The sequence below is a fragment of the Canis lupus genome, chromosome 15, assembly GCF_003254725.2.
Source record: "Canis lupus dingo isolate Sandy chromosome 15, ASM325472v2, whole genome shotgun sequence".
Lineage (NCBI taxonomy): Eukaryota > Metazoa > Chordata > Mammalia > Carnivora > Canidae > Canis > Canis lupus.
In genome coordinates this window covers 26620478-26635989 of record NC_064257.1, presented here as the reverse complement: position 1 = coordinate 26635989, position 15512 = coordinate 26620478, and the positions used below count along the sequence as shown (strand labels likewise).

The 15512-nt window shown below is 35.2% G+C and overlaps 1 long non-coding RNA gene across 4 annotated transcripts in view; it reads left to right on the top strand.

Moving 5' to 3' along the window:
• Nucleotides 1-15512, top strand: part of LOC125752578 (uncharacterized) — a 36295-nt gene that overhangs the window by 2581 nt on the left and 18202 nt on the right. For 2 of the 4 annotated variants that reach the window (XR_007402484.1, XR_007402481.1), the window contains exons 2-5: nt 4254-4461; nt 7797-7942; nt 9979-10110; nt 11614-13796. This is a non-coding gene — a long non-coding RNA (uncharacterized LOC125752578). Of the gene's footprint in view, nt 1-4253; nt 4462-7796; nt 7943-9978; nt 10111-11613; nt 13797-15512 lie in introns of those variants that run through there. The other 2 variants (XR_007402483.1, XR_007402482.1) reach the window with 2 other exon arrangements.

Here is a 15512-nt window from a genome sequence, read left to right as displayed (position 1 = left end):
CAGTTCCCAAGTCTATGCTGGCTTCAGTGTAATCGAAGTTTGCTGGAGGAGGTATCATAATGGCACCAAACACTATAAAATCGTAAACACTGACATCAAATCAGCACTCAGTACTTTCTGGAAATGCTAGTGGTTTTCCAATAAAGTCTCTCTCTCAAGGGGAATATGATCCTGGGTGTGGTATTATGGATTGGAGAAGTGAGCAAGTACTCTTTCAGTAACTATAAAAATGTTCATAAATAATGAACCTGGAAATACATGTTCCTTGTTTATGACTTTAGCACAAGCCCATCTTAATTCCTAGACTAGCATGTTATGGCAGGAAAAAAAAAAAAAAAAAAAAAAAAAAACGGACCAGGAATTAAATCACCTGAAACTGAGTTCTGGATCTACTTCAGAGAGACTCTGGAGTCTCATAATCACTTGAGCCTCACTAGCTCCTTTCCCACCCAAACTACCTCTGCTGACCTTGACAGCAAGCAAAATACCTTGATCGCACTATGTGCCTGTTAAAGAATGAGGTGCAGAAAGGAATTCGTGTCTAGCTGCCTTCATGTGACACTGTCATCCTCTTGTTTGTCTCTTCCTCCAACTGTGAACTGTGAACAACTGTTGCTCCAACTTAGAAGCTGTTGAAATAGAGCCCTCCTCCATCAAATTATCTCTCAAAGCTTCCAGGCATTCCTTAAAGCTCTTCTGGAACTCTAGCTATGCCTTACTGAAGAAAAGATTAAGGGAATTTTTTTTTTTATTAAATACTAATGGATTAAACTTCTGTTTGAGGTACAATATTTTCTGAGTATTTGTAAAGGCCCTGAAATTTCATTATGGTGTTATGCTGTTGTTCCATTTCAACCAAATGGTCTGAAACTAACTGTGCCACTGGCCACCTAAAGTTAGCAAAGACCTCACAAGTTTAAGGACAGAGTTCCTCAAAAGATTGATCTGACTTCAGATGCTGGCCACACTTAAAGAGATCACCAGGGACTTCCCACACTTCTGACTGAATGGCTGTAAATTTGAAAGTTCCCACGACCCCCTCAGGTTCAGTAATTTTCTAGAATGACTCACAGAACTCACAAAAGTACTGTACTTATGATTAGGTCTTATTATGAGAGATACAAATTGGGAGGACCAGTCAATGAAGAGGCACAGAGGGTAGGTCTGGGAAGGAGCAGACAGCCGTGTCCTCTGCCTGTGGAATGGGGGCGCAATCACCTGGCCAGCACATCGCTGTAGTCACAAAATAGAAACTCCAACAGAATTTTGGTGCCCAGAATTTTTATTGCAGTTTCAGGACCTAAGCGTGATTGAATAAATCATTGGCCACCTCGTTGAACTCAAACTGCAGCCTCCCTCCCATCCTGGGAGGTCAAGGACTTGGGCAGCTATATCATGTGGCTCAATGCTCAAACCCTTTAATCACAAGCTTGGTCTTTCTTGAGTGGCTTGCCCAATCCTAAATCCTCTAGTTAGCATAAACTAACTAGAGGCCCCCAGTGAGTCACCTCATTAGTATAACCATCAGGGTCCACGATGAATAACAAAGAACTCCTGTCACAGAGGAAATCCCAGGGAATTTAGCTTCCCTTTTAGGAACCAGAGATAAAAATAAAACCGTCAAATTCTTTCCAAGCACAGCCACATAGTTATTAGTAATAGATATATCAATAAACAGATGGAATATGTAGTTGTATGAGCCTAATACAGACAGAACATGGTATTTCCTACTATTTATTGGCTGGCGATTTGTATACATCCAAGTGCCTTGGTTCCCAGCTCCATCGCACATGAGTCCTGACACCTCTTTGTAGACTGAAAGAAAGCCAGCCTCAAAGCAGGTTAGTAAATGCTTTATTCCTTGTCATACTGCGGACTATGGCCCAGAAGACAGTCTTTTAGATTGCTCTGCAGAACGGCTTGGAAGCTTGTTAGCAACAGGGGATTATATAAAGAGAAAGGGGGTATACATACTTACAAGCAATTGTCTCTTTCCCTGAGGTATCTCTATCCCCAGCTTCCATTGATGGCTTCTGAGCTTGAAGTTTTTCCTGTTGGTCCCAAGATGGCTGCAGAGACCTTAAATCTTAAGGAGGTTTTTATTTTGTTTTTTTGTTTTTGTTTTTGTTTTTTTGTTTTTGGAGAAGGTTGAAAGAGCTTTTCTTTTTTAGAAGCTTCAAAGATTAGGTAAGTACTGGCTCAGACTGGATCATCTGCCCATCCTGGAATTAATTACTTAGTTTGGTAGAGAATGGAATGTAAGGTTAGTTTTAGGCAATCAGACACTACCCTTAAAATTGGGCATCCAAGTTAAGCTTATCCAAACCAAATTCAGTAAAACTGCAAAGTATGATTCCCCTTTTGCTTGTCTTACATTGTAGAAACCCATGTACACTGTGAAAGCAGCCTACAAATTTCCTTTTCAACCACTTTCTTGTAAATGCTAGATTCATCCTTTTATCAGGGAGACTTTAATACTTCCCAGTGTTCTTGTCTCCTTCCTTCCTTTCCTTCCTTCCTTCCTTCTTACTTTTTTATTTGCTTACTTCATTTTTCCCACCTCTGCGTTGACTAACTTCCCTTTATTTCTTCCTGCATCTTTCACCCTTATTCCCTTTAGTTATATCTTGCTTCAACTGCATTTTTGGAAATTTTGGCCATTAATCAGGGAACAGAATGAATGACCAACAGATAATTATTGATCATAGAGTTGATCCTTTTTGCCCAGGAGTAATGTAATAGGAGATGAGTTGCCTTCTGGGAGAATTCTTCAATTGGCTATATCTTTATTTCAAGGAACACAGATGGAACCAGTAGCAAAACGTTTTATCATGGCCCCCAATTTTTTTTTTTTTTAATTGGACTGCCAATATCCAGGGAAGAGAGTATTCCTGGAACTTGAATGCCCATGTCTCACAGCACAGCTTGCTACATCTTCCAAAGATGAATCAGTCTCTTTAGTAGCCTGAAACTAGGATTCACAGTTCTCCTTTGGCATGACATTTACAAAAGCATTTAATTTAAATATGCAGTTGTTTTTCAGTGTAAACACTTTCTGCCCTATATCCTTTCTTCTCTATAGCTTCCTCAGCTGGGGAGGAAATGCTACCATGGCAACATGTCAGTTCTTTATGGTTTAAATTGTCTACTCAAAAGCATTTAAAATATTCAAACCAAATTACAGTGAAGTTCAGAGGCAGTACAGGTATATTCAGCATTTTTTCTCACAGAATCATTTGTAGAAATTCATGAATTTCTATTAAATTTAATTGTAGCCTCGTGTGAAAAATTAAGCACATTTTAAATATCACTAAAAGTTCTATCTCTTTTTTGATGAACATCTTTTGCAAGAAAAGAAACCCTCTCCAAAACAGTTTTATGAATCTTGTCCAAATGAAGTGACATATGATACACCATTCTTCAAACTTAAATTTTCTAGCTAAAAAGTATCAGTTTCTTTGGCCTCTTGACTTTCATTTTATGTTCATCAATGACCTGAGGAATTGTCTTCTTATCCTAATCTTTTTTTTTTTTTTTTTTTTTTTTTTTTTTTTTTTTTTGGGGGGGAGAGGCAGAGGAAGAAGGAGAGAGAGAATTTTAAGCAGGCTCCCTACCCAGCACAGAGCCCACGCTGCGCTCAATCTCATGACTCTAAGATCATGACTTGAGCTGAAATCAAGAGTCAGATGCTTAACCAACTGAGCCACCCAGGTGCCTCAAGAAATGCAATTTTAAAACTTCATAGGAGTTAAAATATACTCCGAGATATGTTTAGATGCGTTTGGCTTGCCTGTTATATGATTTATCCATACTATATCCCATATACTTCCATTTCTATACTCCATGTCTTTTAGGGGTTTTTACAACTAACTTTTTTTTTTTTTACAACTAACTTTTAAAACATTACATTAATGCGATGCCTAGGTGGCTCAGCAGTTGAGCGTCTGCCTTTGGCTCAGGTCATGATCCTGGAGACCCGGGATCCAGTCCCACATCGGGCTCCCAGCGTGAAGCCTGCTTCTCTCTCTGCCTTTGTCTCTGCCTCTCTTTGTGTCTCTCTCATGAATAAGTATATAAAATATTTTTTTAAAAAATAAACAGTACATTATTGTTTTCCTGCTACCTTTTGAAATAATTATTAGATCTGACATTCTTATTCACTAATTCCTTCTTGCATGGCATCCACTTTATTATTTTTCACACAGATTGTGTTTCTTATTTTGATTTCTAGTTCTGCTCTTTTCCATTTGCAGATTTCCTTTAAACAACCAGTATCTTCCCTTTTACCATTAAAGTTGGAAGCAATGACCTGGACCAGAAATTGTCCAAGATGATAAATCAGGAAGCATAAGAGATTTGCTCTATAGAATATCAGGAACTAAGAATAAACAACAGTCGTTCTTTGCATTCTACTCTGAGTGTCATCCACTTAAATCTCATTAAAGTCACCATAGCAGGCAAGTAAGTACTAGGGCCTGGTACTTACTTTAAAATTTTTTTTAAAGTATAATTACCTCAATGAAGAAGAAAACAAACAAAAACCAAGAAAAGCTGAACATTTTTTGCCATCTGAGGCAGTATTATCAGAACAAATAAATGAAGAATTCAAAATAAATTTGATAAATATACGTAAGGAGGCAAAAGTATAAGGATAACTTGAAACTAGAAGAAAATATCCCCTCAAAATTCCAAGTTAAAGTATATTACATAAAGTGTGAAAAATACTCTCTTTGAAATGAAGAATCAATTGATGAAAAAGCAAGATATATGTTGCTGAAGAATGAAGTAGAGAATTGGAATGTTCAGATTCAGGAACTCCCCGAGGAAGGAGAAGGGAATACTATATGAGAGAAAAGCTGAGAAACACAGAAGGTAAAGCTAGAAGGGTCAACATCAGAAAATGGACAGACCCAGCAAAATGAAAGAAGAAACCAAAGAATAAAATATCTAAAATTTAAAATGTTTATTTGGTGCCAAACAAAAATGTAACAATTGAAAGGGTTGAGATAAACTTTCATAATTTGCAGAAGATATGATCACCTACTTAAAAAAACACACACACACACAACAGAAGCAATGGCAATACTTTTAGAATAAAATAGTTGAGGTATTTGTCTAGATGTGAAATTGGCACTGTTTGCTTCACCAATAATAACATTAGAAGATCTAATAAAAATGAGATAATCTTTATTAATACTAAAATAATTATAAAGCACAATTAAAATAAAATAATTCAGAATGCACAAAAACTCCACAAACAAAATGTAAAATTGTTTTTAAAAAGGGGACGTAGAAGATGTTTTGAGAATTAGAAAGAATTACACAGTCTTGGCCAGAATAATATTATATTGATTCTTCACAACTGAATTCATCCATTTAATATAATTTCAATAAAAATTTCAGTTGAATAATTTGAAGAATAAAATTAGGTTGCTCCAAAATTTATGTGGAAGAACAAAGGTTATTGAATGCCTAAGTCAACCACAAAAAAGAAAAAAGGTTTACATTTCCAGATACTTCAATCATAAAAAAAGCCAAAATAGAAAAAGAACAGATAGTTGTAGCATAATGAAAAAAATATAACACTTTAAAGAACAGCATGCTCAGAAACAGATCAGTATATATATGCACATTGAATAAGTGATCAATTTAATACCACATATCAATGTCAAATATGTGAATATTTAGTGGAGATCCTGGGAAAAATGACTTGTTAGATGGTGAAAAATAAAAGGGTCCCTAACTAACTCTACATACAAAGGTGAAAGTCAGATAGAATAAGATCCTAGTTATAAAAAATAAACCTATAAAGTTAATAAAATAAAATAAAGTATCTTCATGACCTAGGAGTTAAGGAAGACTTCTTAAATACAAACCATCTGGGAAAAATTGAATACATAAAAATTTAGTTTCTCTGATTAAAGGACTCTATAGACAAAGTTAACAGATTACAGTTGGAAGAAGATATCTGTAATGTTTAAAACTAATAAGGGTTTAATAGCTATAAAGACAGGGGGATGGGGGACTGGGTGACAGGCACTGAGGGGGGCACTTGATGGGATGAGCACTGGGTGTTATGCTATATGTTGTCAAATTGAACTCCAATAAAAAAATATACAAAAAAGAGCTATAAAAAATGCTGACAAATTTACAATTAAAAAAAAAGAGAAATCCCAATGAAAAATAATAGACAAAAATATATTCAAGCAATTTACAGAAAAGGAAACCCCAAGGGCCATCACCATATGCAGAGATGTTAAAACTTATTAGAAAAGACAAAACACATACACACGCACACCAGGAATGTATATTTAAATAGCAACAAAATATTACATTAGCATATTGGCTTAGTGAAAAGTGAAGACTGGATAAGGGCCAACTTGGTAGCAATATAAAGATACGGTACTTCTACTGGAGAACAGATTTGGGTAGACTTTCTGGAGAATAGTCTGGCATTACCTAATCAAATGCGGTGTATACATATGCTCTCTGACTTTGCAGTTCTATAAATATTCCAGAGAAATTCACATGTCACTAAGCTATTTATAGTACTGCAAAGTCATAGAGTATAGATATAGATATATAATTCACATGCAAGCACACGGTGACATTAGCATGATGTCCCGTCTCAGCATGGACAAGGTCCCTGGAGAGTTGGAGAGAAGCTATGTGTCCATCATTTGAAACCAAAAAGACAAATGTCATGGATGCACACCTTAGAATACCATGCAGCAGTTAAAAATAATGCATTAGATAAATGATTCACAATCCTATTGGACCCAATACCACTTTTTATAATAAATGTTTGTAATACTTTAAAAAGAAAGAGAGAGAGAGAGAAAAGAAGGAAGAGAACTCACCTAACTATGTGAAAATTATATATTATGCCTTAGTTGCAAAATAAAGAAGAAATAACAGGAAAGTAATTATGATAAAATAATATGCATTTCAAAATGAAAATGCTTGTGCTTGACAGCAAGAGAAGACATAACAAAGTCGTCAGATGTTTGCAATTACTGTGAATGTGATGGATGCAAATACACACTGATAGGCTTGTTGCATCGATAACTCAAACACCATGGACAGCACTGCCATGAGAATTTTACAAAACAGTGACCAAATCTTGGTAAATTCTAACCAACACAATTACAGTCTTGCTTTGATGTGTGTGGTAGTAGCATTCCTGGAAAAAATAGAGCAGTTTATATTAAAACTGCACAAAATACTTCAAGCTTATTTTATTTTATTTTATTTTTTATTTTTTAATTTTTAAATATTAATTATTTAATTGAGAGAGAGACAGAGAGAGATCATGAAGTGGGGGGAGGGGCAGAGGAAAAGGGAAAAACAGACTCCCTTACTGAGCAGGGAGCCAGATGCATGGCTTGCTCTTAGAGTCCTGGACCCTGCCATCATGACCAGAGCCAAAGGCAGATGTTCAAGCTTATTTTAAAACTTGGTTATTTTCTGGCTCAGGTAATTATGAAAAAGGGACATTCAAGAGTAGTATAGGACCTAGTTTCTGTGGGTTGTCCTAACACTATATGCCATCTGTCATTCCTGAACCCTATCAACTAAAAGCTAAATTATGGTCCATTCAACTATTAGGACACTATTACCAGAGGTTTTCCAAGTAGTTCCTAGGAGATAGAATGACATCATTGAGAATCATGGCTGGATTTTAAAAATACAAGGTTGAATTTAAAAATAAACAAACAGAATAAAGTATATAACACAACACCACTTATGTAAATTGCAAATAGATGCTCACAAATAACAAAACTTTTTTTTTTCAGGAACAGAAATAATATTGGGGAAGAGAATGGAATGGATAAATGAATGGATGAGTAGATATCAACAAATTCACCAAATAACAGAAATACATACAATCCTTTATAAAAAAAATTAGTTCATAGTAAGGGCAATATTCTTACTGTAGAAGGTATAAAACTAGCAATATTTCCATTTATTCAACCTGAAAGAAAAGGAAAAACAGGATGCTAAAATAAAGAAATAAAAAATATATATATATTAGTCACTGCTACAGACTGAATTGTGTCCCCTCCCAAAATTCATATATTGAAGCCCTAATCCCTAAAGTGACTATATTTGGAGAGAAGGCCTTTAAAGAAATAATTAAGGTAAATGAGGTCTTAAGAGTAGAGCCCTAATCCAATTTCTTAGTGCATTTGAGCTGCTATAACAAAATATCCCAAACCGGAAGGCTTATAAAACAATAGAAATTTATTTCTCACAGTTCTGGGGGTCGGAAAGTCCAAGATCAAGAAATTAACATAAAAATCAACTATAAAATTTTTTGTAACATTAAAGTCCTAAAGAAACATAAAAGCATTCTCAAAAACTTTGAAAAGGTTAACCTTACTTTGTTTTATTCTATCAAATATTAGAACTTTATGGTCTGGATTAATGTCAGAAACTCTGTTAAAAGTCCCATGCTTTTTAGGCTTCTGGGTGGCTCAGTGAGTGTCTGCCTTTGGCTCAGGTCATGACCCTGGGGCCCTACAATAGGGTCCTACATCAAGCTCCCCACGGGGAGCCTGCTTTTCCTTCTGCCTCTCTGTGTCTCTCATGAATAAATAAATAAAATCTTAAAAAAAAAAAAAAAGTCTCATGCTTTTTAAAAGCACTATTTTTTTTTTTTTTCTTTTTGAAACCAAAGAGAAAAAAGGAGATTACATTTTCCTTAACTGGAAAAAAAAAAAAAAAGAACCCACCCACAAATTATCTACTATATTTGTCTTTGTCCATGTTCTTTTGTATCTTTTTGTCTGTATTTTATTTTTTGCCATGTTTATCTTGACATGTTGCTCTCACTAGATGAAAGAAAGCAAGATGTCATACATAACATATTCTTTGTGGATTCTTATAATACTGAAAAGAAATTGAGAATTATTTCTGATTTCCTCTTTCTTAAGTTCATAACAACATTTTGCTATCCCTGCCTCTGGATCTTCCCAGGCTGAGCCCCTAAACTGAGCTTTATTTATACTTTATTCCCCATTTAGAGCAAAAGCTCAGCATCGTTAAAAGACATTTGAAGAAATAAACTCCAAAACATTTTTTCTCAGAGTCACAAACCGGCAGTTTTCAGAATAAATAAAATGTGGGCAAACAGCTACAGATTATCAGCAACTCTAGAACCTGTGGATATCAAATGGATTGGGCTTTGCCAAATTGTGGTAGAGACCAAAGTTAGTGCCTCTAATTCTTTTCCTCGCTTCTATATAAGCTTTAGCTGGTGTGTTTGGAAGAAATGAAATGAAGATTGCACATGTAAGCACTGTCTGTTTCACACTTACAACAGGAATGAGTAATATCAATAAACATAATTGAACACTGAACCCAAATTCCAGTTTTATGCACACTCTGTGTGTACATACATTTATTAAAATAATTATTTTATATTAAAAATATTTGATATATTTGTTAGAGTGAGCAAGAGAGAGAGAAGGAGGGGTGGGAGGAGCAGAGAGAGAAACAGACTCCCCACTGAACAGGGAGCCTGACATGGGGCTCCATCCTAGGATTCCAAGATCATGACCCCAGCCAAAGGCAGACATCTAATCAGCTGAGCCATCGAGGTGCCTCTAGAATAATTATTTTAAAACCTTAAACTGTGAAAAAGAAGTGGTAGTGCTCAAGTTTAGTACACAAACACCATTTTATATGTGAACTTTCAGCTTTCTACACATTTTAAAATCTGTTCCTAAGATTTTAGGAGTTTATTTCATGTTTTCAAAGATGTTTTTAACGATGTTTCCTAATTTGCACATTTGTTAATAGCAATGTAGCATTAGTGAGCTAATATTTACTCTTAAGAAAAAAAATAAACATCTAGTTTGAATAATGACTGCATATGTGTAAATGAGGTGCAAAAAATTAGAATATTTTCAGTACTCTATTTCTTGAATATTCTTCAACTATAATTCTACAAATTATCTTATTAAATTTTCACAGCAAACTCTTCTGGTATGTACCCTATCTACAGATGTGGAAATTGAGGCAGAGGGCCATGAGATAACTTAAACAACAACTTGGAATTAGGAAGAGAAAAGATCTGGGATTTGAACAAGCAGTCTGGCTATGGGGGTAAGTTCCTTGCTCTGAGGATTGTAACCAGCCAGAGACACTGGTCATAGGACTAGTCAACTAAAATTTAAGAAACACTGTAGCAAACTGTCAAGTGTACAAAAGCTTAGCTCCTCATGAACAAGGTAAATGAAAAGTTTTGAAAGGTTATACCGAAATTCATTCATTTCTAATGTCATGGAAATACTATACTAGTGAATGCTAATGCTGTTTACCTGGTACAAGCAGAGATGACATACTTTTTTTTTTTTTTTAAGAGATGACATACTTTTGTTGTAGAGATTATATTCACATTGATGTGAGTTGCAAGTTGGAGAAGTTTGTTCAAAAAAGGAGCTTCAGATTATGACTTTTTAAAAGGCTTATTTATTTGAGAGAGAGCTAAAAAGAGAGGGAGAGAGCCCATGTGCTTTGGGGAGGGGCAGAGGGATAGGGAGAGAATCTCAGTCGGACTTTCCGCTAAGAGCAGAGCCCAAATGCGGGGCTTGATCTCATGACCCCAGCTGAAACCAAGAGTTAGATGCTTAACAGACTAAGCCACCCAAGCGCCCCTGATTATGACATTTTTAAAGAACAAATTAGAGGCTGATGGCTAGGGCACCATGTCAAGCAAACAAAAGCAATTAGATTTAGGACTTGGACTTAAAGCAGGATCATGTTTAATCAGAATTCACCATAATCACAAGCATGAGATAGAATAAGCAATCCTTTATAAATTGGTATAACATTAAAATATTCCTTTGATGTACTTCTTGGTAGCATATTAGATATTTGAGTCAGATCTTTGGTTTAAGAAAATAGATATTTGAGTTAATATTTCAAGTAAGAATTCAAGCATCTTAATTTTTTATTTGGGATAAAATCTTAAATATTTTGCTAATTCTTATCAAAAGCTTGTTTGTATGTAAAAGATGCAATCCTCTGTCTTAAATGTACCAAATATATGTCATATTAAGCCAAATTATCAAAGATCTATACCTTTATCAATTTGGAATCTCACAGAGTGATGTTTATTAAATAGGGTTTTGATATTAGTTCATACATAGGCACTGAGAAATGATCAATAAGCAATTGTGCAAAATGCAATGTGTAGTTTTTAAAATTTTTTTAATATCTCAAAGAACTGAAGGTTCCAAAAGAAATTTCTCTCAAATCTCAAAGCCAGGAAGGATAGATAGATATAGATATAGATATAGATATAGATATAGATATAGATATATATCTTTATATGTGTTTATATATATAATACTCATATGGTAATATTCAGTGTTGTTCTTAATTCTAAATTCTTAAATTCTTACTTGTGAAACTTACCTACTTTTTTTTTTTTTACTTACCTACTTTTTTTCTTTTTTACTATGGTTCCTCTAACTGCTTCCTCTTCACTGAATCCTTTCTGTACTAGTTAAAGTGTAGGCAATGCATCTAGGAAAAAGACACTCCAAAAAAAAAAGAAAAAAAAAAGAGGTAAATAAGATAAATGCTTATTTCTCTCTTACCTAGCTTGTCTGGGGATGAACTGCACAGCGTTTCTGATCCATTTACAGACCTGGGTTCCCTTCATCCTGTTCTCTTCCTCATGGTGGATGAAGTCACCACAGCTTCCACATTCCAGCCTGTAGAGGAGGAAGGGAAGGACAGACGTGGAGAGCACAAGATGCCATTTTAAGCAAGACTTATTGAGAAGGAGGTCGCAGAAATCCCTTCCACTCGAACACCATTGGTCACAGCTTAGTCATTGGCCACAGTTGGCTGCAAGGGAAGCTGAGAAACATAGTCTTCAGCTGAGTTGCCACGTGCTAAAATTATTTCTGTGGATAAAAAGAGTAACTTTCTGGGGCCAATTAAAGTCGGTCTGCCACACTTTCATCAACCCTTAAGCCTGTGCAAGTACTCCTACCTTAAAAACCACAACAAAGAAAAATTGAACAGAAACACATAAAACACTTGCCTTTTCCCTAGCTTCTAGCTATGGCCTCACTTCATTGTTCTTCCTGTTTGTAGCCAATCTTCTTAAGTGTCATTTCCAACCAGTCTCTATTTTCATACCTCTTTCTCTTCCTAAAGCTGTCTGGCATCACCCTTCTCCTCCTACTTTATAAAACCAAAATGTCTCCTTCCATAGTTTGTAATGATATATTTAGGTGTGATTACCTTAACCATTCACTGAAATATAATTATGGGGCCAGAGTTCCAGGCAGTGAGTTACAGCAATGATATTCTTACTGGGGTGACAGAAAATAAAATACTTGATTAATGCTTTAGTTCACCATTTCGGTGAGGACTAAGAGGGCGGGGCATGGTAATTCCATGAGGCCATGATTGTATGAAGCAAGACTAGAAGCTACAAGGGTTGATGCTTGATTTAATTTGTCATTTTGCCTGGGCCATGAGATGCTAGTTATCTGGTTAAACATTCTTTCTGGGTGTGTCCAAGAGAGTGTTTCTGGAAGAGATTAGCATTTGAATTGGTGGACTAAATAAATATCCCCCTCAAGGTGGGTGGGCATCCTGAAATCTCTTGAAGGTCTGAATAGAACAAAAAAAGTTGAGGAAGGTTGAATTTGCTCTCTACCTGCCTGTTGAGCTGAGACATACTGTTCTCCTGCCCCCCAGGGCTCCTGGTGCTCAGGTCTTTAGATTCAGACTGGAATCTATATCACTAAGCCCTCCTGGGTCCCCAGCATGCAAAGCACAGGTTGTGGGGCATCTCAGCCAACAGGATAGATAGATTGATTGATTGATAGATGATAGATCGATCAATCGATTGGTCGATCTCCTATTGACTTTGTTTCTCTGGAGAACCCTGACTAGTATATAAGGCAACAAGTAAGTCTGCTTTCCCTCCATTGTAGGTCTAATGCCTACTATACTTGTCTGCATGTACAGAGGAGGTGCTGAATAATTATATTGAAATAATTAGAGAATTAAAACTAATGATGTATTTATCTTACTGGTTTGACTTTTTGGAAACTCAGAGTTCAAATGTACTGCCCACCTCTTGCAATTGTACAAGACCTTATGATATTAAATGCACATGCACAGAGACTTCTTTCTGTCTAAGCAGCTTAGTGGCAAGCAAGGGTATGGTATAAGGCTTGGTATAAGGGTGAAAATACAGACTCGATTCTTCAGTAATAGCCTTGGATGGGTCACTTAAGCTATTAAAGTTTCAATGTTCTCATCTATAAAATGGGTACAATACCATGTACGTCACACTGCTTTTGCAGTATGAGATCTTATACAGAAACCTAAATATCACAAGTGCTCAGCATTTGTTGGTTCTCCTATCAAGTGAACTATTTCGTAAGTGTGAAGTGCCTGTATTTCCTCTCCTCTTTACAAGAGTTAAATAAACATAAGATAGTAAAAGTGAAGGTATTTTCTCTTTTGAGGTTTGTTCTTTTCACCATAGTTCTCTTCACAGTATCATTCTCTTTACAGTAGAATATCAGATGCATTGAAATGTATATGGAAGGATTACAAGGCACAGAAGCCTATTTCTCTATGTGAGAGGCATCTAACACTGGTCCTTAGGTTGTTACATTTGCATTTTTTTTCTTTCTGATAAAGATATATAGCCAGAATTTCTTAATAGAGTAAATTGAGTTTATCATGTGCACTATGGAATCTTCTCTCCCATAGTTTTATTGTTTCAAATAAAAAAACAATTACATTTGAAAACATCTTATGGTTTTGTGTTTGGCATGATTATATTATATATTATAATAACATATTATAATATTATTCATTATATATTTTATTATATTATTACATATGTTATATATATTATATGTATGTGTATATATATATATATATATATATATATATATATGTTATCCATCCACATGATCTCAGGGTTCTACTTAATTTAACTGTTCTATGAACACCAGAAAAAGAATCTCCTCCGAAAATGTATTTCTCTAGTTTTCTTTAAATGAGCATGGTTATTGTTACTAGAATCTTCAATCTTATTCCTAACTGTGATGGTAACCGAGGAAGCTTTCGTGATTCTAGAACTATCCCTTTACATATCAAGCATCAGAATACAGTTTAGTCTTATTGACTAAGTATAAATTATAAAATGGTGATGACAAAGAAATAAAATGATCACATTTGTTCTACATGTACATAATTTTTTTTACAAGTACATAATTTGAATTCAACTCTACAATAATCTGTGGAAAGCATATCCCTTTATGTTGCCATGGTCTCTCACTCCAGTTTTCTGTGCTTGTTTTCTTTGCTCCTTACTTCTCTTCACAGTCTGCATTATCATTGCAATAACACTTGAGAACTCCAGTTGTCTGGATCAATATTTCTGTCTGTTTCATTTTGCTTAAATCCTTCCACACACTGTTGCAGGCCAGCAGAGTCACATAAGCACAGTCACATGCTTTTCCGTTGCTAAGGGCAACACCACAGATGGCAAAAACTGGCTGTTATACGTCACATGTTACACACACGAACACATGATGGTTTGAAACAGCTTAAACCATTCAAAGGCGGTTTGCCTCTAAGGGTTAGGATTTTATATGCTATATGATTATATGACCCTTCAAACACAGAGCTGAATCCAGTTAAATAAAATGATTTCCTCCTCGTTGTTATGGAATCAATTAATTGCCTTTATGATTAGCCTGAACCTCATTTCAAAGACAATAAGAAATAAATAAAAAATCATAAAATTCAAGGTCATGTATAAAAAAGGATATGGTCAAGTTTATATTACATTTGAATTTCTAATTTCTGTATATCTGCATAGTCCATTGTGCATCCTGTCTTCCTCCTGATTTTACTTTGACTAAATGTGTTTCAGTCTTGGGGATCTCACATATCTTTAAAAAACACTTCCTAATTAAGATCTAGACATAGATATACAAAAATATAAATATAGGCAAGTAGGTGACTTTTGATAGAAGTATATAAATACATAAAATAATATAAAATATTAATAAATTATAAATCCGAGTGTTTTTTTTCACAGAGGAAAAAAAAGAAACATTATTTCACGGATCAGTGTGATTCTCAGTGCTTGGCTTTGTCAGGATTTTGTTCTTTCAGAACAGCTGTCAATCATTTTGGTGAACAAAACTGAACAAATTATCTTTGAAAAATCTGAAGGTGATTTTCATGCAATGAAAGTTGAGTCTCAAGTCTCTATGGACAAAGAATTGAAAAGCTGAAGCAATTATTCAGCTAATTAAAGTGAGAGAGATGGAGCACATGACCTAATCTAACTCACCGAGGTGTTATTCTGTTTTCATGTGGCTGTTGCAGATAGGAATTAATAATGCTATGAAAATGTGAATCATCTAAACCCTCTAAATATTGGAGGGCACAAAAAGTGACTTTGTTTTTTGGTGCCATTTATCTCTCTCTGTTTTACCTCTGGGTTCTCC